The 25,947-nt window shown below is 31.3% G+C and overlaps 1 protein-coding gene and 1 long non-coding RNA gene across 7 annotated transcripts in view; one reads left to right on the top strand and one right to left on the bottom strand.

Moving 5' to 3' along the window:
* LOC140664171 (uncharacterized) overlaps positions 1-25,947 on the top strand; it is a 156,898-nt gene that overhangs the window by 5,014 nt on the left and 125,937 nt on the right. For both annotated transcript variants that reach the window (XR_012046411.1, XR_012046410.1), the window contains exon 2: positions 15,874-15,921. This is a non-coding gene — a long non-coding RNA (uncharacterized lncRNA). The remainder of the gene's footprint in view (positions 1-15,873; positions 15,922-25,947) is intronic.
* Kair1d (Kainate-type ionotropic glutamate receptor subunit 1D) overlaps positions 1-25,947 on the bottom strand; it is a 223,521-nt gene that overhangs the window by 160,664 nt on the left and 36,910 nt on the right. The gene's annotated exons all lie outside the window — the stretch shown is intronic.

Raw genomic sequence — 25,947 nt, 5'->3', positions numbered from 1 at the left:
ATTTTTTGCGTCTTATATTATATAACGTGAATTTTTTTTATAAATCAAAACGTTATCAAAGGTGGAGATTAACATAGTAAGTAAAAGTTATTAAATATGAGATAAGAAATGTTTCCTTCCAGATATATCACTATTATGGCCACATCTATGTAATAACTCGATAGAGAAGATGACAGTTTTCGAACACGATAACCATAACTATGTATCACAGTATATTGCATTTTATTTCTTGCATGTGTCAAATACATATATATTAAGTGAAGAATCTCTATATTTCGCCGATAAATTCCTACTCACAGCAGAAACGAGAAAAACCATTTTCATGTTCTTTCATATTCTTAATCTTCGTTGTTATATCTCTTTCCCTCAAAAGCGATCTTAAACTCTGTAATGGCAACCCGGTTTTTTGTGTATAATAGTTCCACACGCCCTATAGAGTCCAAAGAATGGCATAGCAAACGGACGACGGTGAATAAAGCATCGACAGTGTATCGAGTGAGGGAAGGAACTTATCGCGAGATACTTAATTTCATCGGCTCGGCCATGGTAAAGCGCGGCGCATACGCGATAAATCAGACGTAACGGTCGTAAGCAGCTTCCTGGAAAAATCCCTCGCTGTACAGAGCCGGTGTATCGAGTTGACCTTTTTGCTGGGAAGATATATTTTCCAATTTCCGAATGACGTCGCCCCCGGGGGCAAAATCTCAGCGCGACCGGATAATAGAAAGCGAGTTTCTATATCCGCGAGTCGCTAAGAACCCGCTTTTTAAGTCGTGAGATCAGACGTTTACCGATCCATCTTGGCTTTACCGTAATAGTGTAAGTACTGAAATAAAAACTAGGAATCAAGTACCTTCCCATACGGACAGGAGATTACAGTAACATTGCGGCTGCAACAACAATGTTGCTGCAATATTCTGTGCTGTATGGGTTGTAAGTTACTTTAGAGAGAAGTCGACGTTTATCCAGCGTATAACTGAATTCAGATAAACATCCAAGACAGCGTAAATATACTATTAGCTTTATTTGTTAAATATACTCTGGTTTATTTAATATAAAGAAAAAAGGCTAGCTAGAAATAAATATAAAATATATATTGAAAGTGCAATAAAATTAGATTATGTACGTAGATCATACACAATTATCTAATTATTCTGTATATGCTATTCATTATATTTATGTACTACCTTTAAAAAACTGTTTCGTTCATTCTTTATTAATATTATTTTTATTAATCATATTAATAAATTATTAATAAAGTAAGTTTTCTTAAATTTTTTAAATTTTTATACGAGTGCGATGAAATGCAGACTAACTGTAATTTATCACGCTCGCGCACTTCAATGTTTAATGCATGTAAAATTTTAAAAAGTGTACAAGAGTTATCTTTAAAATTCTTTCATAATTTGCTTTAAAGATTAATTAAAAAACTCTCTTTCCTTTTTTTGGAACACACAAAATGTATGATTAATTGAAATGGAAAGAATTAAACTAACTGTAGATTAATGATAAAAAAAAAAACAGATTACAAAGTAATATATAAAATTTTAGTTAAATATGTTATTTTTAATATTACAAATATTTGAATGCAAATACGAGATTTAATTCGGGATTAACAAATTAAATGTATAAAATTTATGTTCTAACACATAAAACAAAATTTGCCTTTTCTTTTAAAGAGAAAAATAATTACGCATTTTTTATATAATAAATTTAGTGTATGCGTGTTCAATCTTTTTTGAAACAGAAAAATAGGAGTTTTACAGTTGATTTTTTTCTTTTTAAAAAGTAGAGAAAATCTGCAGACATTCGAAATTAATTTATTAATTTATTTATATTTTTTTTAAATAAATAATATATAAAATTACATTTCAATTTTTTCCAACTTACAATTAAGTTTTTTCTACCTTATATTTAACTTTTAGTAGAAAATGAAATTGAGCACGTTGCTAAAAATTAAAACTTATATATGAATTCAAAAATCTATTGATATAAAGATATTAAATAATATGAGAAAGTACGAGTTTTATTTCTGCATTCATAATATCTACGAGATTCAAGTATCACGTATAATTAAGACCAATTTAGGTGTGACAGATAAAAGCAATTCACGTGCAGATTCTATACATATATAGAGTCTACTAAAACGATATGTGTACGTAACTATGACAAGGAGCGAAGTAACTTGTGATTAATTAGCACTATCGTGGTAAATGACACAAACCCCAATGGACGTGCCAGGAGAGGAAACCGCTCCTGATGACACGATTTCAAATTTGATGAAAGCTGAATAGAGTGCGTCCGATATAAAGGGAAAGAGGATGAGGCGAGATACTAAAATACAGTTTACGGATATAGCAAGGGAAAATACCACAAAGAGGCGGACTCCCTGTTTTATAAAGAGAAGAACGTGTTGCAAAGTATGGAAATATCCGCCGGGGATTTGAAGTTCAGTAAAGCATTAATTAAACTACCTCGCTAATTTCCGGAACTTATAAACCGACAGTTTATTAATTTCCTCGCGTTTAAAGGAATAAGCGCGGTATCGAAGTTCCTTGCTCGGATGATTTTCTATGCCGTGTAATTGTACGTTGATTTCATTCATCAAGAGGATCGAGATGGAAGTCTGCGAATTCTTTTACGGAAAGTTATTCAATGAACTTCGTACTTAATTGTAAATTTTATCTTAAAATAATAAAATCTTGCGATATTTTTTTAAGATTTTTCACAGTTTTCAAGACAAACTCAAAATACTGTTGATATTCATTGTTTTCCATTTTGTTGCAAGAGCTCGTGTTTCATAGTTAACGATAATTTGGCACAGATACTAAAATCTTGCACATGAAGATTGAATGTATCATATTTATCATTATCGAATCTCATTAAAGTCATAATGACGCGACATGCGTACAAGCTTTTTCAAGTTATTACGCCGTTTTAGGCACTCATTAAATAAACATTGACTATGAGATTAACTAAGAAATTAATTACTAGATATATATATATATATATATGTATATATATAATATTAAGAGATTCATATGAGATCATACAATTGTTCATACACATACGTACATACAAACACATATATTTGTATGTATATATGTGTATGCGTGTATGTATAATTGCTCTGAAATAAAATTAAAAACAAGTACGAGTTACAACTTTTGCACTATAAAGCCTTTTAGCTTTTTGCAAGCTAGCGATGTCATTAACATTACATGCTGATGTTTTGCTATTTAAGTTTAATACTTGGGGTATAATTTTCGCTGACCTATATTTCAACATAAATATAGACTTCAAGCGAAAGTAAAAGTATTACAAACTAACTTTACAATTTTGGATACTGACAATGAGTTACCTTTTATTGGTAACAAATATAGTTTGCTTTTATTTCATGAAAAATAAAATACATTTAACCAATTTTGCAATTTACATAAAAATTTATTTTCTATTTTGATTGTATATCCCTCTGCTCTTATGTTCAACAAATAATTTCACATATCTCTGCAAATTATAGTAGAAATAATATATTATACTTATAATATAAATTAATATTTAATTTAAAATCTAAAATGGAACGACAATTAAATTTATATATTATAAGTACCTGCTCTGTGTATAGATTATGTGTATATATTATATAGATGTTAAATTTATATTAAACACTATTACTCTTCAATTGGTCACATTTAGATTTGATAATTTTCACGTTATATCAAATTCTCAATTAACTTTTGTTTTAAAAGATAAAATATTTTTGTTTTCTTTTGAAAACGTTTTTAATTTAATGTGATTGATATGATCTTCTTTATTTTGTAATGTCTTCAAGTATAACAACCGTAATATAAACTTTAAGAATTTATAATATAACTTATGCTCTCAATTTTCGGGTATAAATGTTACTTACTTAGTTAATTAATAGTGAGTGTAAAAAAATCATATCGAACGATATGCCACTATCTACCTGCAAGGCACATTCGATATCCTAGGTGTGCTATCAAGACCATAATACGTGCTCATGTATATAGGGCATGATCTGATTGAATATCATGATACACAGCTTCCGGCAATTAGCGATGCCCGAGTATGTTCATCGAAAATTTAGATTAAGGTAAATACCAAACTTGGTAATATCTCTGAAACTTAGTCACGGTAATTTATTAACAGACTTGGGCAGGCGAGGGAGGAGTAAATCCTCTAAATATGTGAATCGATGATTACCGAGCTCACAAATTATGACTATATCTCCGGATCTTCGCTATTTCCTTTTATCACGTAAATATATCGCGCTTATAGATCTTCGTATTACAATGAATAATTGATGAGAAATAAGAAAAATATGTAAAAGTAATAATATGATACTTTTCATTTTGTTATCGAAACGTTTCAAGTTGCAAATATTTTATAGCTTTAGATTGTATTTTCCTTCTTTCCATCTCGAAATTATGTTCTGTTATTTACAAACGATTATATATATATATGATGTTATATATGATGATGTGGTTTTAGCAATCACATTTCATGATTTCGATATACCAATGGAATATTTTGAACGTCAATCTTTCGCGTAGTATACTTCCAAGCGCGATTCCATCGCATAATCCGAGAGTGAAAATTCCGATCATATTAATTTATATGCATACGAATCCATGGATTTACATAAACAAGATATACAATCAATTTATATGCGTGCTTCGTGTATACATCGAATATGTTCTCCTTTTTTTCTCTTTTTTCTCTCCTTTCCTGTCTTTCCTTTCCCTCTCCCTTCTCCTCTCTCTCTCTCTCTTTCTCTTTCTTTTTCTCTTTCTCTTTTTTCTCTTTCTGTTAAATCCGAGGAAAAACGGACACATTAATTTCGACATGGTGACACAAAGTTGCGCCGGTCATTGCGTTACAGCCAGCCGAACAGGATACCGTGGTCAAACAGATTCACCGACACGTAGCTCACGTCACCGCGTCCTGTCACCTCCGATCCATCCCCTGCTCTTCTTTCACGTCGATTCCGACACGAAAGCGCTCCACTGTGCGGCGAAGCGAGAGTGCATGAAACCGCACACGGGGGTAATTTTGCGTAACTCACCGCCACACCCCGGTCGGGCTTGTCACCACCGGCAGAAAAAGATTTCTGGCACGCGATGCTCCGCGTAGCCCACATTTTCGTGAGCTACTCGCAAATTTGTCGCGTGAAAAACGATCAAGGGGTTTCAATTAATCGATCGATCGACGGCAATCTGATGCCAGCCAAATTGTCCCCTTATTTTATACGCAAAACGTTGTAAAACATTAATATAAAACTCTTAACTCTTTATTTTTTATATACTATAAAATCAATATATATATATATATATATATATATATATATATATATATATATATATTACTTTTTGTACACGCAAAAAAAAATCTTAAAAGTAACGCGCGTTTAGAAAATACTCATATCTATATGTGATTATGAAAGAATATTAAATTTCTTTTGTGACTTTTCATATTATTTATAGCGTTACGTAAAGGAAAAAAATTTCTTATATTTTTATGATAAACAATAATTTTCACTAAATACGTCGCAAGAAAAAAGGAGGCAAGACAGGAAAGAAAGTAAAAAAAACTAATTAAATTGATATTTTTAAAGTATTATTAATAATATCGATAGAAAAAGAAATATTATTTCAAGACAAATATTAGGATTGCTGCCGGTATCGATTACATAGATATCGATACGTATTTGTTAGAGGACAATATGTCTCCGCAACATGGCAACTATAATCGTCTCACAGTAATAACCGTCGTAGCATTACAGATGTGCCGTCGTTATATATTATTGCTGTTGAGAGATAGTCTAATCGTTTCGTTGTAATTGATTCTCTAAATTATCTCGACCAGCTGACGCCATCGCGAAGTAGCGTTACAACGACGTTATCGCATTAGCGTACATTACATCCGCATATGATTCTACCTATTACATTGCCTTTATAATTCAGAAGTAATCGGAACCGTACAGGTGTTTCTTATCGTCAATAATATCCCATGCAACCAACGCGATCCTCTTAGGCTTGATTGAATTATACATACAATAAAGTAAATTACAACGAGTAAATAGATCATAATTATAATGTTTGATTATTTGTTCATAAAAATTTTTATCCAATTGTTTTTGCAGTGATTGCATTATTTTTATTGCTTCGTTACAAATCGGACAGTATTACTGATCGCTAAGAGTTTCTCTTTGTAGATGTGTTCTCTTCTCTCTGTTCTATTCATCTCTTTGTACTAGAATCTAATCCGACTGAAAAAGAGTAGACGATACAAAGCAAATTTTCTCTATCTTGTATTGTGTATTCAATCTTTGCTCGGTGCTCTCGTTATTTCTTCTCGGGAAGTGAACACATGCATTTCTATTGAAATACATGTGACAAATCAAGACACAATCGAGTTATGTCAGAAAAAAGAAGGAAATTAACCGAAGTAGTTGATCTAATCGGAACTCTCTCAAGTTCCAGGCAATCTGGTTCTCTTTATGATTGTTTGACGGTAGATCGACGATTAAAGCGAATAATAGCTTTGTTGTTTTGGCACTAGCCGCGAGGCATTCGCGTTTATTTAACTTGCGCTTCAAGCATCAACAACCATCTCATATAGCCTCATACCATTCTCTTGTTTCTGCAACTTGCTGTTCTCCCTACGCAATAACCTTCTTCCTCTTTTGTACAATTGGTACAGTTGTATATAATATATACATATATAAATATATGTATATAAAACTTGTAATTTAAATTCAGTTCTTTATAAGCATTTTTATTTTTTTAATTGGATATAAATAATAATAATAATTGACCTTCCGATATAAATAGCTTTTTTTTCATAATACTTAAATTATTTATTTTTATTGCTATTTTACTCTATTGTCTTTGTTTTATCATCCTTGTGAATTAATATTTTATAATAATATTCCCTGCGTTTTTAAGTAAATCTTACAATAAGAAATTTTTGAAGTCAGAATATATAATATATTCTATTCTTTTATACATTGTGTATTCTGTTCTTCTCTATTCACTTGTTCTATCTATTTTTACATCGTCGTATATCTCGAGAATGAGGTTGACCTAGTAAAAAGCATTTTCGGTAAACCTAAAAAAATTAAAAACAATTGGCTTGCAACACAAATTAATTTCTAAGTACCAAGCTACTATTATCAACTATTACTATTATTACTAATTACTAACTACCAGCAACTACTACTAATTAATTGGTGTTTTCTAAAAAGTCGTATAATTATAAATATGAAAAATTTATATTAATCTTTGAACTGCATATCTTTTTATTATTATATCATTAAGGATATATGAAATTAAATATAAAAGGAAAATCATTATCAATTAACTAATAGCAGGAAATTGAAAGATCTAAAGTATAGGCAAAATAGATAAAATTATTTCATGAAAACCACAAACATTCATTTATAGATATTTGAGTTGCCTGTAAAAATCACAAAATTACAGAGAAAGAGTTGAGCAATATAATTGCAATTATGCGTCTATTTATTTGAAATATGACAAATGGATATTTATATAGAAAAATAAATACTGCATAAATTCACATTTTATGGAAATGTTCGCATTAAACAGAGTCAAGTACAGTTGACGAGTTTCGATTAAGCACTTATCCATTGAGTTGCATGGAAATGCTTCGATGAAAGCCGAGTTATTTCACATATATCTAGATATGAATCAACGTAGGATTGGAAGAGCTTAACATAGCGAGCATTATTGTTGTAGTTTGCATGCTATTTTCATTCGGATTCACTCAATATGTACATAATTCGCTCCATTCCATAGAAAAATCAATAACATATTAACTCAAGAATGCGTATGATTTTTATTGTTCGAGAATATTTTTTATATTGACCCATTTTTTTAATAAGAAACTGATAATTAAGGAAGAAGGATCAATCACAGATTAATCGCTAGGATTAATCACTATCTTAATATATATGTATACATATATATATATATATATATATATATAATATATAAATAAGCTTTTTATTAGGTATCTCCTTTTCATTGATGATTTATTTATTTTATTGACAATATTTACTTTTATGTTTTATTTTATAATATGACGTGCGATATCACGTTTACGGCTGGATCAATAAAAACGATGCGGTAGCAAATCAGTTTTTTTTTTTTTTTTTTTTTTTTTTTTACATACTTGCACCCAGAGGGAAATGGAAGCCGGATATTGTCGTCGGGACGGTATCGTCCTAAAACATTCATGCACGGCGCCCAAAATTTGCACGATACCACGCAAAGTGCGACAAGGCGAAGCGAGAAGTGACATCTCTGCCGCGAGGACACTGTGGTGGTTTATTTATAACCGCTTTTCAACAGTTAACCCGCGACCGCACGTGCTCACGCTCATCCATCCCTGCCTTCATTCATCCCGCGCTCGACCCCTCTCATTGAACTCACACACCCATGCTTTATTTTCATACGATATATAGGATGGACACCGTGCACGTTCACGCTGTTCCCGTCTGCCGTCGAGCTTAACACGGGAAACGCGTAACAAACAAGCAATTTATATCCCTCGCGTCGCGATCGTTGGATACTGCTGTAGGGTACAGCGATTTTTCTTTCCCTTTCTCTCTTTATCTCCTGTTTTTTTTTCTTTTTCTTTCTCTTTTGCTTATTATCAGTTTCTCTTTTTACCTTCATGCTATTTATTTTGCTATTTAACTCTAAAATACTGGAAAAATATTGGCTTTTGATTTTGATAGTCTGCGCGATACAAGTATATTTCACATTGCTACTTTATCTCAGCCCTTCCTTCTTCAAGTTGTCTTTTATTTGATAAAAGATTGTATCCAGAAGTACATGAATCTGAAAAAAAAATTAATCTCATTTTCCATTCTACTATTTTAAAATATTGTAATCTGTTAATTTGTGACACATACAGCTAATAAATAAAAATATTATCAATACGATAAAGCTTTTAAAATAGCTTTATCTCTCAGAGGTTAAAATATTTGTTAAAAATAATTACTTGATATAACTTTAAATGTAGAATAAAATGGCAGTAAATTACAGTTTATTTTTTTATTTCAACTTTGTTTTGCATGGAACCATAAAAATTTTATTATTTTCACAAATAATCGTCTTCATGATGTAATGTAGCTTTAAAAAAAACATATCGTATTTGTTTCAATTTAGATTAATTGAAAAATTGATATTGTCATTCGTTGTTGTTTGTTTTGCCTAATTCACGTGACATCAAAATGAATATATCGACTGCAGCTCTTTTTTTGCTTTTATCTTTTTTTTATTCAACTTACGTAATTTATTTTGAACTTTGAATTGTAATTGTAACTTTTTTTATGTTTCTTATTTCTTTTTTGTCTCTCTCTCTCCCCCCCCCCCCCTCTCTCTCTCTCTCTCTCTCTCTCTCTCTCTTTCTTTCGTTTGTTTTCCCTTATACCCTTTTCGTGAATATATGAACAAGTAATGCATTAAGACAATGCTGAAACAGGCGTATCTCTAAACGCTTTTAGCTGGACCAAAATTTACCTTTGTCGATAGTGCTACTTGCTGCCGGATGGTTTATTTTCATGCAAAACGAGTAGGTTCTGTTACGCTCTTGCGCAGTCGAGCGGAGTAGTACATGTATACAATTGACGATACAAACGTGGTAACCCGGTAATTTATTCTGTGATTTACGATGGCTGAATTCTTTCCTTTATTTTGCATTCACACTGCAAAATTTCCCTATTTTTCATTCGCAAAACCATGTTAACATAAAACAATGTTACACAAAAAACTGCTTGTTATTATTCATGATAATAATTGTTATTTTTTTTCTTACACAGTGTTTTGTATAACAGCAATGTAAAAAATATCGCAATGCATTGAAAAACTTCGTAAAAATATCTTTTTAAAAGTAATATTAATATACATATTTTTATAATATACATTATTTTTAAAAAGGTATATATATTTTTTTAGAGATGTTTTTTTTTTACGATAGTTAATGATTTAAAACCAATATCTCTAATATATGTAGTATATTTTGTTGAAAGAATTATTAGACACTCTATAAATATAAAAAATTTACACAACTGCTGATAAAACATCTCATCTATTTTCACTTGTGATAGCATCAAATTGTTTTTATCCATAAAATTTGGAACATGTATTTTTTCTGAAATTTAACACATCTATTACGTGTATCGACACCAAAAAATATTTATGATTACAGAAGACCTATAATTTATTGCCACACAATAATCTCAGTATAACAACTGCAGCAAAAAAATTGTAAAAAAAATCAAGCAAACTTTACATATAAGATTAACATCTGACATTGAGATAAATGCCATAACATTGAATATCCAGTCACGTATATGTGTAGCTAAATGTGATGAATCTTTGACGCTGGACTATATATGATGGAAATATAGATTATTTGCACTTACTGATAACGCGCAGTCATTCACTGTCGGTTCTGCTGGTGTAATAGAACACAATCGCGGGTTAGGTTACACGCAGCTTGTCTGTTTCTACTGTGTCGATCGCGCCGCAGCGAGCGTTGGGTCGTTCTCCTGCTCCGTTCGTCCAATCGTTAGATAAGATTACGGCAGAGTGGATTGTCCTGCATTCTCTGTCCCACATCTATACGCGAGGCCACACGCATACGACGAATCCGCTGGTAATTTATGTTGCCAGCCGCGCTTGGACGAATAATACATCTCTCTGCTCTCGCGCTTCCTCGCTTCTTGTTTTTGAGTCGCGATTATTCACCGCCCGAGATATATCGTTCCAGACATTCTCTGCACGAAAATACCATTCGAGCAGAGGAGCCGGTTCTTCCGACACGATAAGTCTTCCAGCAAACCTTTTTCCGGCAAATATGTCGCAGAGCGATATTGCGACAACCGAAACGCATTCGGCGCTTTAAAAACGCATGTTATTTCTGAAAACTCTCCGGAAACTCGTTCTTTATTAGAAATGTTTACCCGCAGCAAAACCGCAAAAAAATTGAGTTCAATACATTACCAAATAAAAAGAAACTCTGTTTTAGCGCGTCAGCGAAAAGCGCATGCTGTGTTAAAAAGGATTAATTGGATTGCATTTGTTAGAGAAAAAGTAGACTAAAAATATTGTTGGTGATATGAATCGAGCGATTTTGTTTACGCTGTGGCGTACGTTATTAATATCTCTTGCAAATCATAGTCCGTTTCTTCTTGCAATGGAGCAGTACAGTACTTTGTAATGTTATTTTTACGGTGTAATGTACGCGCACACTATTAACATAAATTAATCCATCTGATTTATTATTTATATATCATAACTGCCATCACTGATGGATGAAATATTTTTAGTGTTTTTAGTGATACATTACTATTTTGCATCTAGTTTTTGACCCGCGATAACTTATTCGTTATACAATAATTTATATTTGAAGCAAATAAAAGAATGATGGAGAAAATAGATCCAATCAACATGCACATACATGATAAAATAAACGAAAACTAATACAAATAATCGCAAAAACAATAAAGTCATTTTGCATTTGTTATTAACTATATCTAGAAAAAATAAAAATAATGAAATTTTTTTGTAAAAAGTATAATCGTTTAAAAAATAATATTGTAAAATATAGTATTATAAAATATAAAGAATATTATATACAATAAAATGCTGTTATATAAAAAGTTATATAAAACTAAAAAAATTAATAATATAAATAATATTTTCAACAACATATTTATTGTTGAGTATTGTCAATATTGTGTGAATTAAAATATTGAGTTTTAAAACACGTACAATATGCGTGAATTCAATTACAAAAGATTGTCCTAGTTTGCAATATGTAAGTAAAAAATATAATATTGCAATACAGTTATTTATAAATTATTTAAAATAGACGATAAAAAGTAGTATTGTATGACACAATTTATTTGAATTAATATTTCAATTTAAATCACATATACGAATGGTACGATTGGCGTATAAATTTCACTTGGCAAAATATAAAACGTATGCAAATTTGTTTTTTTGCACATGTACGTGTTTTGCAAATAAATACGTTATGAATTAAAGCTTTCTATATAGTAGTTTATATTATTGATACGCTTGCGATACATGTGAGTACGAAAGTGCGTTCGCAAAATATAGTTAAAATTGAGTTATCTTTTCGAATTGAAGTTGTCATTGAAAATAACGAAAGTGTATGTACATAATGCGTCAGTGATCGTTGGTGTTCTCGACATCAACAGAGACTTGCGTACGCGACGTGCCATCATCGTCATGTGGATATCGGAAAAGCATTCGTGTGAATCTTAGGGGACTCGGAAGAACGACAGCGAATCGCTTTCCTTGCTCACACTGGAAAAGCGAAAATGCCAAACGAAAATCCGTGACAAAGACATGTGATGCTATATCTACCTACATACGACACGTTCCTTTTGTCGAACGACTATGCAAATATTTTCGAAGACGCAACGGAATAATACGCAAACGGAATCGTTTCGTGTACGAGAGAATCGATTCCACAGTTGGATTGGTTATTTTGAAAAGGGATTCGCTGATAATAAATGTTACCATAAACAAATTGTTTTCACTGAGCAAAGTTTATCGAAAATATAATTTGAAATATTGAAATAATTTTATTGGAATAAATTTAATCTTCATCTTGAATTTACAATACAATGAAATATCGACTTGTTCATAAAATGTATCTGAGACTTTTAGCATGTTTTATTTATCGCGACCTGAGGATTAAATTTTATCAAATGGAAAAGTTATTTAATTTGCTGTCAAGCTTTAAAAAAAATAAATCTATATGAAAATAAGATAGAAATGTCTTATTAAAGACAGATCGAGTTGTTGTAAATTATCGCTTAGTTCCATGTGTGAAAAAAATGCAAATGACAAGACGTTTGTAATAATTATCATTCTAAAAATCATCATCACATTATTTTTTGTATCTATATGATTTTTAATTAGGCTCTATCTATTCATGTTACCAAACTAGTACCCTAGAGAGTCAGCGAAAAATTAATCAAAGATTGTTTAAAATATACAGAAAATGTACGTGGATGAAACGAATTCGACGAGCTACAATTTGCCAACAATGATACTACAAAAAAAACGTTTGAAAAAAAAATATATAAAATGAATTTGTAAAAAAGGGCAAACAGATCAGATATATTCTCTGTGACAGATGGATCAACCGAGGGTAAGCCCCAATAGGGAGTGCCTGACAGTTCCACGACTATAAATCTTGATTCTCCCTTGGGTCGAGTCACAATCGATACGAAACGAAGGGAACCGAGCGAGGCTTTCATCGTTACCATCGCGTGGTTGTTAATGAGGATTTGCTAGAATTATCAAGTAGAGAGTAGCCACAATGAAATTGTGAAAATACGTATAATGCATTAACATATATTATATATGCGCAGGAGAAGGTAAGGTAAAATCGATTTAATTCGCTATCTGCCTGTTTATATGGATATTTACTACGATTATATTATCAATAATTAATACATTTTAAGTGCACAGTACTTCGTTTAATGTATATCAAGTATTAGTTATCTATTTCAGTCTAATTTTATAATTATAGTTCTATAATTTTAGGTTGTCTCTATCTTTTACGAAATTCTATAGAGATATACTTATATCAATTTTATCTTCTACATGAATAAAACATGGATTCTAATAATTTTCAATCTATTTTTTATTAAAATATTTATTTTTAAATATTTAGTATTTAGATAAAAATAATTCTTGTGAGAAAATTCTCTTAAATATCGCGACAAGAGATAGGCTGCGAGCTGTTTCGTACATCATCGTGTTCCTATTCTTTTTCATATATAAATATCTAGAAAATATTTTATCGTGTTTTTAAAATATTTTGAAATATTTTTTAAAAATTATATATATCGTATATCATTGTGTTACTATTTTGTTTTGTATATAAATATCTATAAAATATTTTATCATATTTTTAAAATATTTTTAAAAATTGTATATATATATATATATATATATATATATAGATTTACCAATATATATAAAAATTATATTTCCTAGATTTATAAAATTTTACAAAAGTTTTATATATCTAAACACATTTTTTTAATTAAATATCTGTGTTTAAAAATTTAAATCTGTTTAAGGAATTAAAATTTAGTTCTATGCACAATAATTATTTTTATTAATATTACCTAATTATTTTAAACTTACATATTATATCTTTATAATTTATATATATGTTCATATTTTGTATGTTGTTGTAATAACTGTGTTGTTGCGTAGTATATGCAGAGTGAATATTAAATTATATTTTTTAATTTAATTTTAAAATAATAAATTTATATTATTTCAGATTATATCTAAATATAATCCACACATATATAATACATGTTATAAATAATAAACTCTGTTCTAAATAAACAATGTTTCATAGCCATACAATTTTCATACAAATTATAACAATTAGTAATTATAATAGTAATAACTAGTAATCATCAACTCATTAAAGATTTCTAAATGTATCAGGTTGATAACTATTTATCGAAATCAATATTTAGCACAATTTATTCATTCAAAGTAGAAATTGAAGTGATAAAAATAAAAATTATAAATTACCATTTTGTTGCAAGTAACTTCTATTTTTATAACAATTATTTTGTAATGATTCATATACACATTTTGTGTATTTCAATCACGATCAATCGACATTAATAATCACTCGAGTAATTAATAATTAATTTTTGATTAAACAAACCATTTGCCATTTATATTATATCATTTACAATATAATATATATTTTATAATTTATTTTATAATTTAAAAAATATATACATTTTGTAGCAATAAGACGATAATTGATTAGCATGCTTAATTCTCATATTTTAAGCATATCTATATTCTCTTGCGTCGTGGAAGAAAGATTATATAGATATATATATATAATCTTTTAATTAGAAATTCAATTATAAATTATACTATATTACAAAATTATATAATATAGCCCTCTCATTGAGTACATCTTGACGTTGATGGGAGGACTCAATACCCGAAAAATATATTTTAAAGGGGCAGTTATAAGTACCAAAAATACTGTATTATCACGAGTCGATATTGATAATAATCAATCAAATGATTTATATGTGGCGAGCACGTTCGATACATTAAATAATACATCCGTTTGTCATTGTGTCGCAAATGATGCGTCACGTCTTCATTAATTCGGGAATACACAAAGTATCGCATTTTCGTTTGTTATCCTGCTGTAGATAGTTCGTAGTGTCTAAATTATTTCAGGAATGCTAATGCAAAATGTTACCGTTGAAATTCGAGAGTGCCGTGCAAAATATCGCACGTCTATTCTTATCATGCCGTATAATGAAACAGTATTGAATTGTAATGAACTTATATACTTTCGCGATTGAGTGCAACGAACCCTGACAACTTGAGGGGAGAAGGAGCCTTAGGAAGTATCAGGCAACAGCGGAGCAACTTTGAAATATTAATTTATTTTTATTTGAATATTTGTATACATGTTTTTACTTTAGTCTTCTATTTAGTTTATTTATTAAAAATATTCTTAAATAAAAATTCAAAAAGAACTTTTATAATTTATAATATCATAAAAGTTTGTTTAAAAAAATAATTTTTTCGGAAATTATTATATAATTATTAGATTTATATTTATTATTATACATTAAATTTATGTTATTTTATAATTTATTTTACTTTATTCAATACATAATAATACTTATAATAATAATTATAAATAATAATTATTTAAAATATTATTTATTAATTAGCGTTGCTACATTTTAAATTTTATATTTGTATGTTACAGATCAACTAGTAGCTTCAGTGAATCAACTCTGCTGTTGCGCATCGACTGGTGAGTGTTAAGCTTAATTTTATTTATTAAAAACGATTTTTAAAAAAAGTAAAAAACTGTCGAGTACAATTTTATTATTTGCGCAAATGAAAAACTATATTAAACCTATGTTTTTCCTAAGTATATGATGAAAGTCCATATTTTAAATACTACAAAATTACTGAAATTTATTTTCTAAAAATTTTATTCAAACTATTTAAAACATATAATTATAAAATATTAATGTTAAAGCTATATCTTATAAAAGGATAAATATAATATGATAATAATAAATTCATTTATGTGTGTATGTTTTTTGCCAATAATCAGATAAAAAAATCTCGAAAAAAAATATTTATTGTAAAAAAATGTCTACTTTTGTAGTAGTGCAACATTAACAAAAAAAGGCATTATTGTGTAGCGCATGACATAATTTACGGAACTTTTATCGCAGACGAAAAGAACGTGTAAATGTAGACTTTTATACACTGTCCATAACTTGAAACTTGCACTGAACTTAGCTATTTCCACCTCGAAGCACGGTTCATCTATCCGTGGGTGTGCGCGCGCGAGAGAGAGAGAAAGGGAAAGAGAAAGAGAAAGAGAGTAAACACTCCAAAGACCCAGCTAATCGCGTGCTTTTATATCTCTCGACCAAAAGAGTTCCTTTTACGAGACGCGCAGAAGTAACGTTTAAGTCACCTCGACGACCAGCGCTCACTCGTCACACACTTTTTTTACGACACAATCTCAGACCAATGAGGTAGACTAGTGTTCGTGACAATACAATTTCCCAAGCCAATCTCACACAAGAGTGTGTTTACAGATAACAAAAAAGGTAATAAAAATCTAATTTAATATTTAATTACATAGACATATTTAAAATTGAATATTAAAAGATTATGATAACATATATAATGGTCAAAATCAATCTTTATTATATAAGAAAATTATATACATCGTTACACTTAGGAAAAAATGAGTCAATAAATAAATAGATATTGTTATACTATTCAACTTGTACCATTTCTTTTATCTTCAACGACACAAGTGTTAGAACTCGTGCCAAATGCGTGGCCCATCTTATGTATATATATATATATATATATATATATATATATATATATATATATAATATATTACAGTTAGAATACATGTCAATGTATATGCATGTACAAATGCAAATATGTATATATTAATCGAGCAATGTAATAGTAAAATATTGTAATTTTGACAAAACAAATTTTATAACGTCGAGAAGATCCATTGAATGAAAAGTAACTTATTACGCGTTACTCAAATTCCTCGGATATTGCACATTGTGATTCTTTACGAAGATACTTTCACGCTGTTGAATAATTTCCCAGTATTTAATGAACAACTTCGAAACTGCGAGATGCAGTCAGCTTTCCGGACAGAAATACATTTCCGGACGGAAAAACTGCGATTTGTTATTATACCGTGTTTTTTTATATCTCTTTTTGTTGGTATTTTTATATATCGTCGTTTCAACTACTGCGGATCTTTTGAATTGTTTTTCTATTGTTTATTTAAGCTCGAATTGTATTTTTGGCTATACGTTAAAATCGATTATTTTTATATCGTTATCTTTCTATTAAATTTATTTTTCTTTCTTATTTTGCGAAATATTTGATTTCTATTGGTTTGCGTTTAATCTGGTAAGAGTTATGAGATCCGACAAACATCGCCCAAATCCTCGTAACCCAACGAGGCAATGGATGTCGATCCGATTAAGTAAACCGCTTTTGTGATGTAGTTTGGCTTTACAATTGAAACGATTAAGTAGAAAGTTTAAATATTCTCTCCGGTTTTTTAGTAGAAACTATAAAGAATTGGCAATATTGTAATATTGACAAGAATTTATGTCAGTGTTTCTTTTGTCTATAATCATTAAAACTTTCCTGTTTGAATCTTAAAAAAATTAAGAAACAAAATACAAATTATATTTACGTCTAATGAAAATATTTAAGATAATATACATATAAACAAAAAATTGTGGTATAAGAATTATGGTTTTTTTATATCATTTTTTCTACATTATTATTTTAATAAATACAAAAAGATTTTATTTTTTTAGAAAACTCTCAATTTTCTATTTTATTTATATTCATTGTTGTTCTTTTGAAAATCATAAAGAAATAATATGTAACTGCATATAATTATACTTTAAATTAAATATTTTCGAAGATCATCTTTATTAGAATGAAGTTAATGTACCGTTTAACAGTTCATTTGTATCTCCAATTAACGCGAATAATCTCTCTAATTTGACAGTTCACATTGTTATTGAATCGATAACACGCACATTCGCACTATCGGTCGTGAATGTCAGATATCAAGCATCATCCACACCGACGCGTATATTGCGACCGGTATGCGAGCGTCGATATACATCTATAACCGCGCCCAGCCATTATCCATATTGACTATCACCGGGATTTTTGTCTGGTCATTTTTTCCACTCATGACGTTTAATGATTGCAAACACGGAAAAACGGGGACGTGAACCTTTCCGCGGAAATAGCGCGCGAAAGGAATTACGGCCGACATACATGACGCGCCTATTTACGATTCATATAAATCGCGTCCGGCCGTCCGGAGTAGAGGAGAGAGGCGGTTATACACACGCGCGTGGCGGTCCATTATATCTCGCCTGTAACGGCGTACGTGGTTACGCCACGATGTGTCATAGATGCCGGGAGGCGGTGGGTTAAAGCGCACGTCATGAATATTTATCCGCTGCTATTGCAAAATAAATGCCAGTACCGAAGAAACTCGCGGCGAAAGAGCAACAAAAAAGAAACGAGGAATCGTATAATCCTGGGGCTACGTCTACGTTTTTCCTGAACTCCCTTTCCCTCTACGTGTGTATATTATGCTTGCGCGCGCGCGAATATCAACGGATGGATTAAAGTTTCATCCGATCCTTTCCCGCCGCAATCGTCGATATGTCGAACCGCGCACATTTTCTCCTGAAAGCTCGGATATTTATTTTCGTAGTCCGGAAACGCCATTGCCTTTGCCCGATTGCTCGGCCGAGAATCCAGTCGGTTTCAATTCAGTATGAAAAATTTGGTCGCAATGATAAACCCGCGAATAAAGTTCTCTTGCCCGAGGCTAGGTGGACGCGGCTAGATTGAGAGAGCTTTCATCGAGAGTCGCTCTCGAATTGACATTCATCGAGAGATACACTTGGCTCTGGTTTCACCAGGAGAGTTCAGTCAGAAACTAAAAGTTAAACTCACTCAGAGAGCTTTATGTCAATCTATGATTTCAATTTGATGTGAAAGTTTTTTTGTCTGATAATTAATACGATCTGTATTTTTTAATATTATCTATGAGTCATTTTTACGTTTTTTTTTTATAACAAGTTTGATTTTTCGACAAAAAGAACTTAATTTGTCATTATTCGTTACTAGAAAATATATTTTATTTTATGGTTTTAATTAGAAATACGTAGTATTATCGGATAAATAATTTGAATCATCAAATCACGTATATGCATTCTTATAATTTTTTTTTTTATTTCCGTAAAACCTATCAATATGGTATGATTTTATAACAATTTATATTGTATTCCAGTTTATTGAAGTATACGGAACAAGTCATGGTTCACAATTGTTTTATTGATAAATGTCATGTAGGATTTAAATATCAATATAAAATATTTCCAAAGTTTTCACGAACTGCACTATGGTTTGACAATATTTTCCCAATTTTTTCACTTGAAATCGTAATAAAGGATTATTTTTTTTAAGTGACAAATAGTAAAAAGAAAACAAGAAAATCTCTAAATTTTTAAACCGCACAGTCTCTCACTTCAATGCGATCCACTGGAGTGAAAGATACTAACAGAAGATGATATGAATAATAAATATCTACAATATTCTTATGAAAAATATTGGCAGAAACAAATTTTCTTTCTCTCGATATATTGGTCTGCGAATTTTGTGGATTACCGAAAAAGTCGGTTTTACTTCTCGTAGCTCGCGGCGAGGACTAGGTGGATGCCCACGATCATAAGAGGCTCGTATCTAATATCTTGGCCCATAAAGTTTTTATAAAACAAAGAAGAGAACGAGAGTTATGGTTTCGGGGAGGGTTTTCATGATGCTCGGAGGTGGGGATGATATATGATTGCCGCGAGTTAAGCTTTCGGCGGCTCGGTCTTCCGTCATAACGTAAACGAACCCCATTTTCGGAGTCCGCTGGTCCGCGAAGTAAATTGTGTAAAGTGGCCGATATACTCCGGCTTGTTCTTGAAGTTTTGCGTGCTCCTCCATCTTTTAGTAGAAATACGTCGAGCATCAAATTCCGAAAAGCGAAGATGAAATTTTTCGTAGCTGTAAATCGAACATGAAAACGCAATTTCTCAGAGTAAACTCTGATTTATCTTTAATCTTCAGGATCACGGTATATGTACATTTTCAGAAGAATGCTCTTTCAAAAATTGATATTTTCTTACATAGATAAAATTGATGCATTGACATACGCGCATTTTATTCTTAATTTATATTTTGTTATTTTATATGCAGTTTGACAATTACTTTGTTACCTATTAAGATTTCAAATATCTATATAATGATTATAATAATTTTACGATACTCGTCAGTTTATAAAGACACACTAAAATAGTATATTTTTAAATAAAATATTTAATATGTAACAATTTATTCAAAATATATTTGTGCGGAATAATGAATATTAAAATATTGCCGGTTAAAATACAAAGTTGCTTTCTATATTTATTTATTAATGTAATACAATGCATCATGTACAATATAGAAATTTACCTAAACAGTGTTTGCTGCTAAGGTGAAAATTGAATATTGCATTGCACGAAAGCTTAATCGCACAGGAATACAACAACCAGTCGACTACGACTGGTGAACTTTTCGTCGCGTTACAAGCGATGTTTCTCAAGCGGGTAAACTTCTTCGGTAAACACAACAGGAACCTACGGGAACGGAGCATTGTTCGCACAGGCGACGTTGGAATTCCCGGAGCGAGCAACCACGACACTGGAACGTACGAAATTTGGGGGTTGCCAGATGTCTTATCGGGTAGGCAGGTCGCGTTAATCATGAAAGCGCGAGCTCTCAGATATTTGAATAGATGCAGTTGCTTTGTCCCGCCGAACTGACCTCAGAAACAGACGGATCCCGCAAAATTATCGCCGATTCCCTGCCATTGTCGTGAGTATTATCTACGACACAGTGATTCGCGCCGAATCGATAGATCGTCTAGAATCTAGTTAAAGCTACCAAAATAACTGTCCTGAGATCTTAGTTAATTTTGGGATAAATTTTTTGTCGCTAAAAAAAGAAGAATTCTAAAAGACTTCGTAAGTGTATAATATAAAAAATAATCTTATTCTAAATTGTATTTATAATAGAAACCTTGGCGAGAAAGTCTAATAAATCCTTCCAAGTCAGCTTTTAAAAATTTACGATGCTATCTCCTTCTAATCTTATCACACATCCGATATTTATTATATGTGTCACAAAGTGTATATTTGTATCTAAGATCTCGGATAAAAGGATGTTGCTTTTTCGTCGTATTTTTCAAGAAGTCATAACCGCGACAGAAGATCCGATGAAACTTGTTCTTTGGACGTTAAGCTTTTCTACCGTTTTCGCGGTTGGTGCTATATATGTATTTCAGAGTATCTGCCTTGGTCGAGTTGGCTGTAAATAACAGTCTTCGCCGCGTGACTTGTCATAATTCATGTTTTTTCCACCACATTTTCCGCGGTCACCATTCATGCGAAGAAAAGCAACAGTCGGTCACGATGTGTCATCGACCGTACATCGGCGCGTAATATTTTATATTCGTTAGTCACGCGAGCAAGAAACTTACAAAAATTAATATTTTAGCCAATTGAACTATTAATCCTGCTTGAATGAGATAGAGATTTGCATAAGGGGGATGAATGAGGGCTGAAATTTCAACGGATAAATAAAACCGTGTACCAAATTTGAAAGATATACGTATATGTCAGAGATACTGGACTTTCATCGAAATGATGATGTACCTCACGAAAAACCTCGACATATTTGTCGCCGTCGTCGGCGTTCTCGTCGTCGAGGTCGATGTTGGAAGATACAGCACGTCGCAGCGATGCGAAGGGGAAATGAGAAAATATCACCAGTGTAACGAGGAATTCATACCGCACGTACCAAATTTTCGAGCGCGCTCTTTTTCTCGCACGATAGTTGAAGAAAATATAGTTTGATTTAACTTTTTCCATCTCGAAATGATTTAACATTTAATCTCTTTACATCGCTTATATTTTGCTTTAATGTTGATGTCAAAAAAAAAAAAAAGGTATAACTGCTGAAAAAGTAGATTTTTGCATCTGATTCTAAGATTAACAAATATCAAGACATACAATAAAATACATATCATATTTACTTGACAAAATATCATGCATTTATCACATATGTGAAGAATAATTCATAATAACGACAAGCAATATTAAAATTAAATATTGCGAATAAATAAATATATATTATAATTGTAAAAAATGTATAAAAAAATATAAAAAATTCCATCGCATGATAACTGATGAGAAAACCGACAGAATATAAATGTAACAATTCTTTTACAAAATAAATTTAGCAAATTTGATTTATTTTTATATTCGATTACTGTAAAAATTTTGGCCAAATTTAATCGTGTTTTGTGACGCCAATTTTTTTCTCTATAAACTAACCACATTCCATTAATTTACATACAATATACGTCTAGATCTATATGTACATTGCTAGTATGAGAATGCGATATTTGAGATGCATAGCAATAGTATTTCAACAAAGTCTTTGGAAGCGTCGAGAATCGAGGAAAGCTGGCTGATGGCGTCGGCGCGGAGAATGGATGAAAGGACAGAAAATCATAAAAGAAAGAGATAGACAAAGATAGAGACAGAGATAGGAGAGAAGGCAATGGTAGGAGATGACGTTTGTGTCGGATCCAAACGCACTTCGACCACTTAATTTCATCACACTCGAGCAGACTTGCGGGTGCGGCGGAAATTGTGAGACTTTCGCTTTGAATTACTAAGTTCTGAGAAAAAAATCAATGAAGGACGACCCTTTTTATCTTCGTACTCAGATAATTAACTTGAGATCTTTAAAATCAACTTCAAAGAGATTTCTTGATTCTATTATGAAAGCGCAAGTATATGCGCGTCTACGTTTGTTTTAAACTTATTTTTATGTTGATTTATATTTTCCAAAATCAATATTGATTATATTAGTATCATAATTTTTTTTCTTATCTATATATTTATAAAATAGCACGTTGTAAAAAATTGTTAATTACAGTCTCTTATAATAAAAACTCTATTATTAGCAAACTAAACTCTATTGTTGTGATTTTGATTATTTTTTGTCTATAAATTCATCAACCAATTGTCCAGGTATTAAAAGCACTCTATTCTCTTCAAAATTTCTTGTTATCATATAAGTACTCGATAATGCACTCAGGCGTCCAACGTGCAAAATAGTATGTGCGAACGAGCGGAACGCTCTTGTTTCTATTCTTCATACCGTTTCATGTGCGATTAAAAATTTGAAGCATAAGATTAAAGTGATTTTAATTAAATCATCAGTTAGACTCCTCTCACTACAACCTATTAATTCATTGATAGAATATAATATGGATCTTATGAGAGACATCTTCATATAGATCTAACATTGTTTTTGAGGCTGCTATACATACGTCATCAAATATCTTCTATTTATTATTGCGAGTCAGATTATTAACGATGACAGTAACAGATCGCGCAAAGTCATGAATTAGAACAACGAGAAAATTCGTATACGTTAACGTTTTGTCAGCTGTCGCGTAGAAACTTAATCGACATGGAAAGATAAAGAAATCGACTTAAAATCTGGTATAAATGTACTGATGTGAAGTTCATGAGTTGAAATATTATAATGAATCGTTCGATATAAATAAATTTATTATAAATCACATTTTTTTCCTAGTTTGAAACTCGAAAGAATGTTTAAAAATACGTAACACATTAAATTTTGTAAATTATTACTTACGCTTATAATTTGAAAATAGTCACGTAGAATATAAAATTGTAGAGTAACAAGTTTTCACGGGACAGATTATTTGTTCAGAAAATGGATCGCTTCTCTGTGTCGCTCGCGAAATGGCGATGATCCATTAATCCGAAAGTTCCGCGATATTCCCTGGCTATCCATTCTGATTTGATCAACTCGCATCCTAGCGAATAATGCTGATCCTTTCAATCCATGCGAGTCTACAGCGGAACCGTCATTGCGTGTAATTTCACGACAATGACGCACAGTGAAGCGGACACATGTAATTCTATCCACTTCCGTCCCTGGGTCATTCATGCATCCTATACAGAACGCTACAAAATCGCTAAAAATACTATATCGATATGAGAAAAAAAATACAAGGCAAATATATATAAAAGAAAATAAATAAATAAATAAAAGAAAACTCAATACTTTTCAAGTTAAAACTAAGAGTTAATTTTACTATACATTTATTATTAATTAACAGGCAGAATCAGTTTGGTTGTCTTTATAGTTTTTTAAAGCTTCTATTAGTACGTGAATCTTTAATTTTTAATTATTTATTAAAACAGAAATTATCGCTTTGCCTTATTTTTAAGTTTAAAATTATCATTATTTGCCTTAGCTATTTTTTAGTTTTTAATATCGCCGTCAAAATAATAGGTATTGGCGATTTTGAGACAGCCTATGCACACATGAAATAGAACGTATATCGATGTCCCGAGCCTGATATACGCAAACAATTCCGGGGATGACATAATCCGATGTATCTAGACCTCTGTGTCTCATCCGTACGCACGTATACGTGCGTATATGCACGCGGATGTGCATTTCGCAATCCAGTTACCGTTGCGTCGCTGCTCATTCTCTCTCTCATATATACATGCATACACACACACACACACACATATATATATATATATATATATATATATATATATATATATACACGCATACATATCGCGATAAAGTTATATGCAATCCAATCTATGGAAAGGATTGAATACATAAAATGCTATCAACGATTCGTTCCAACTCAATTCGATTCGTCACCGTTCTCGCCAACGTTATTGTCCGTTATTGACAGTCAAACTAGCTGTTTCTGGTAATTATTTTGAACTTCACATATGCGATTATACGTGTTGGACTATTCATAGTGTATTTAGCCAGCATTATACGATAGTTCACGTTTACGAGACTAGAGATATTTCTACGACCCATATGCCGTTATATAAAACAACTATTCAATGCTATCGCTATTATCACAGGGAAGAGGAATCTGGCTATTTTGTAGATTGTTCTGAAAAAGTGAATTCCGATAAAACTTTCGTAAATCGGTGAAACCTGATTTATTCCTTCAACAGAATACGACATCCATTAATCTTTCTGTCCAATCGTGATCTTGGAAGTGAAATTAATCTTGAAGGACGTGAGATTAGCTTTCTTTTCGCAACCTTAAAGACAATCCCCGGAGAAAAATATACTTTCGAGGTTTTCCAATGTACGCAATTCTCTCAACTCGCGCGCGCGCGCGCACACATGCAGCTGGTAGTCTGATATGTAAGCTCCTCACGAACTCCATACCAAGGATCAGTGACAGTAAGCGGAAGATTCTTTAGTCTCTCCTAATGAAACGCCGAATCGGAATGCTGTGTTGGATCGCGCTCGTACAAATTCGTGTTACAACGTAAAATCTCTAATTACATAAGCACAATCTAGCGAGATGAATAAGTCAACTGCACAGCAGATTAAGGGCTCAGGTACATGAATGCGCACTACACCATATACATAACAAAATGTCAAAATGCATAGAAAGTCATTTTATATATATATATATATATACAACGGTACTTATCGTCCGCGCACATGTGACGTCGCATAAATTCGTGGATTACTGTAACTCGAATAAAATCCTATAAAGAGCGGAGGTAACGTGATGTACCGAGTTTCTTGCGCGACGAGTCTCTCT

Source organism: Anoplolepis gracilipes, chromosome 3 (genome assembly GCF_047496725.1).
Source record: "Anoplolepis gracilipes chromosome 3, ASM4749672v1, whole genome shotgun sequence".
Classification (NCBI taxonomy): domain Eukaryota; kingdom Metazoa; phylum Arthropoda; class Insecta; order Hymenoptera; family Formicidae; genus Anoplolepis; species Anoplolepis gracilipes.
Note: the sequence above shows the minus strand (reverse complement) of the source record. Positions and strands in the feature narration are given on the sequence as shown.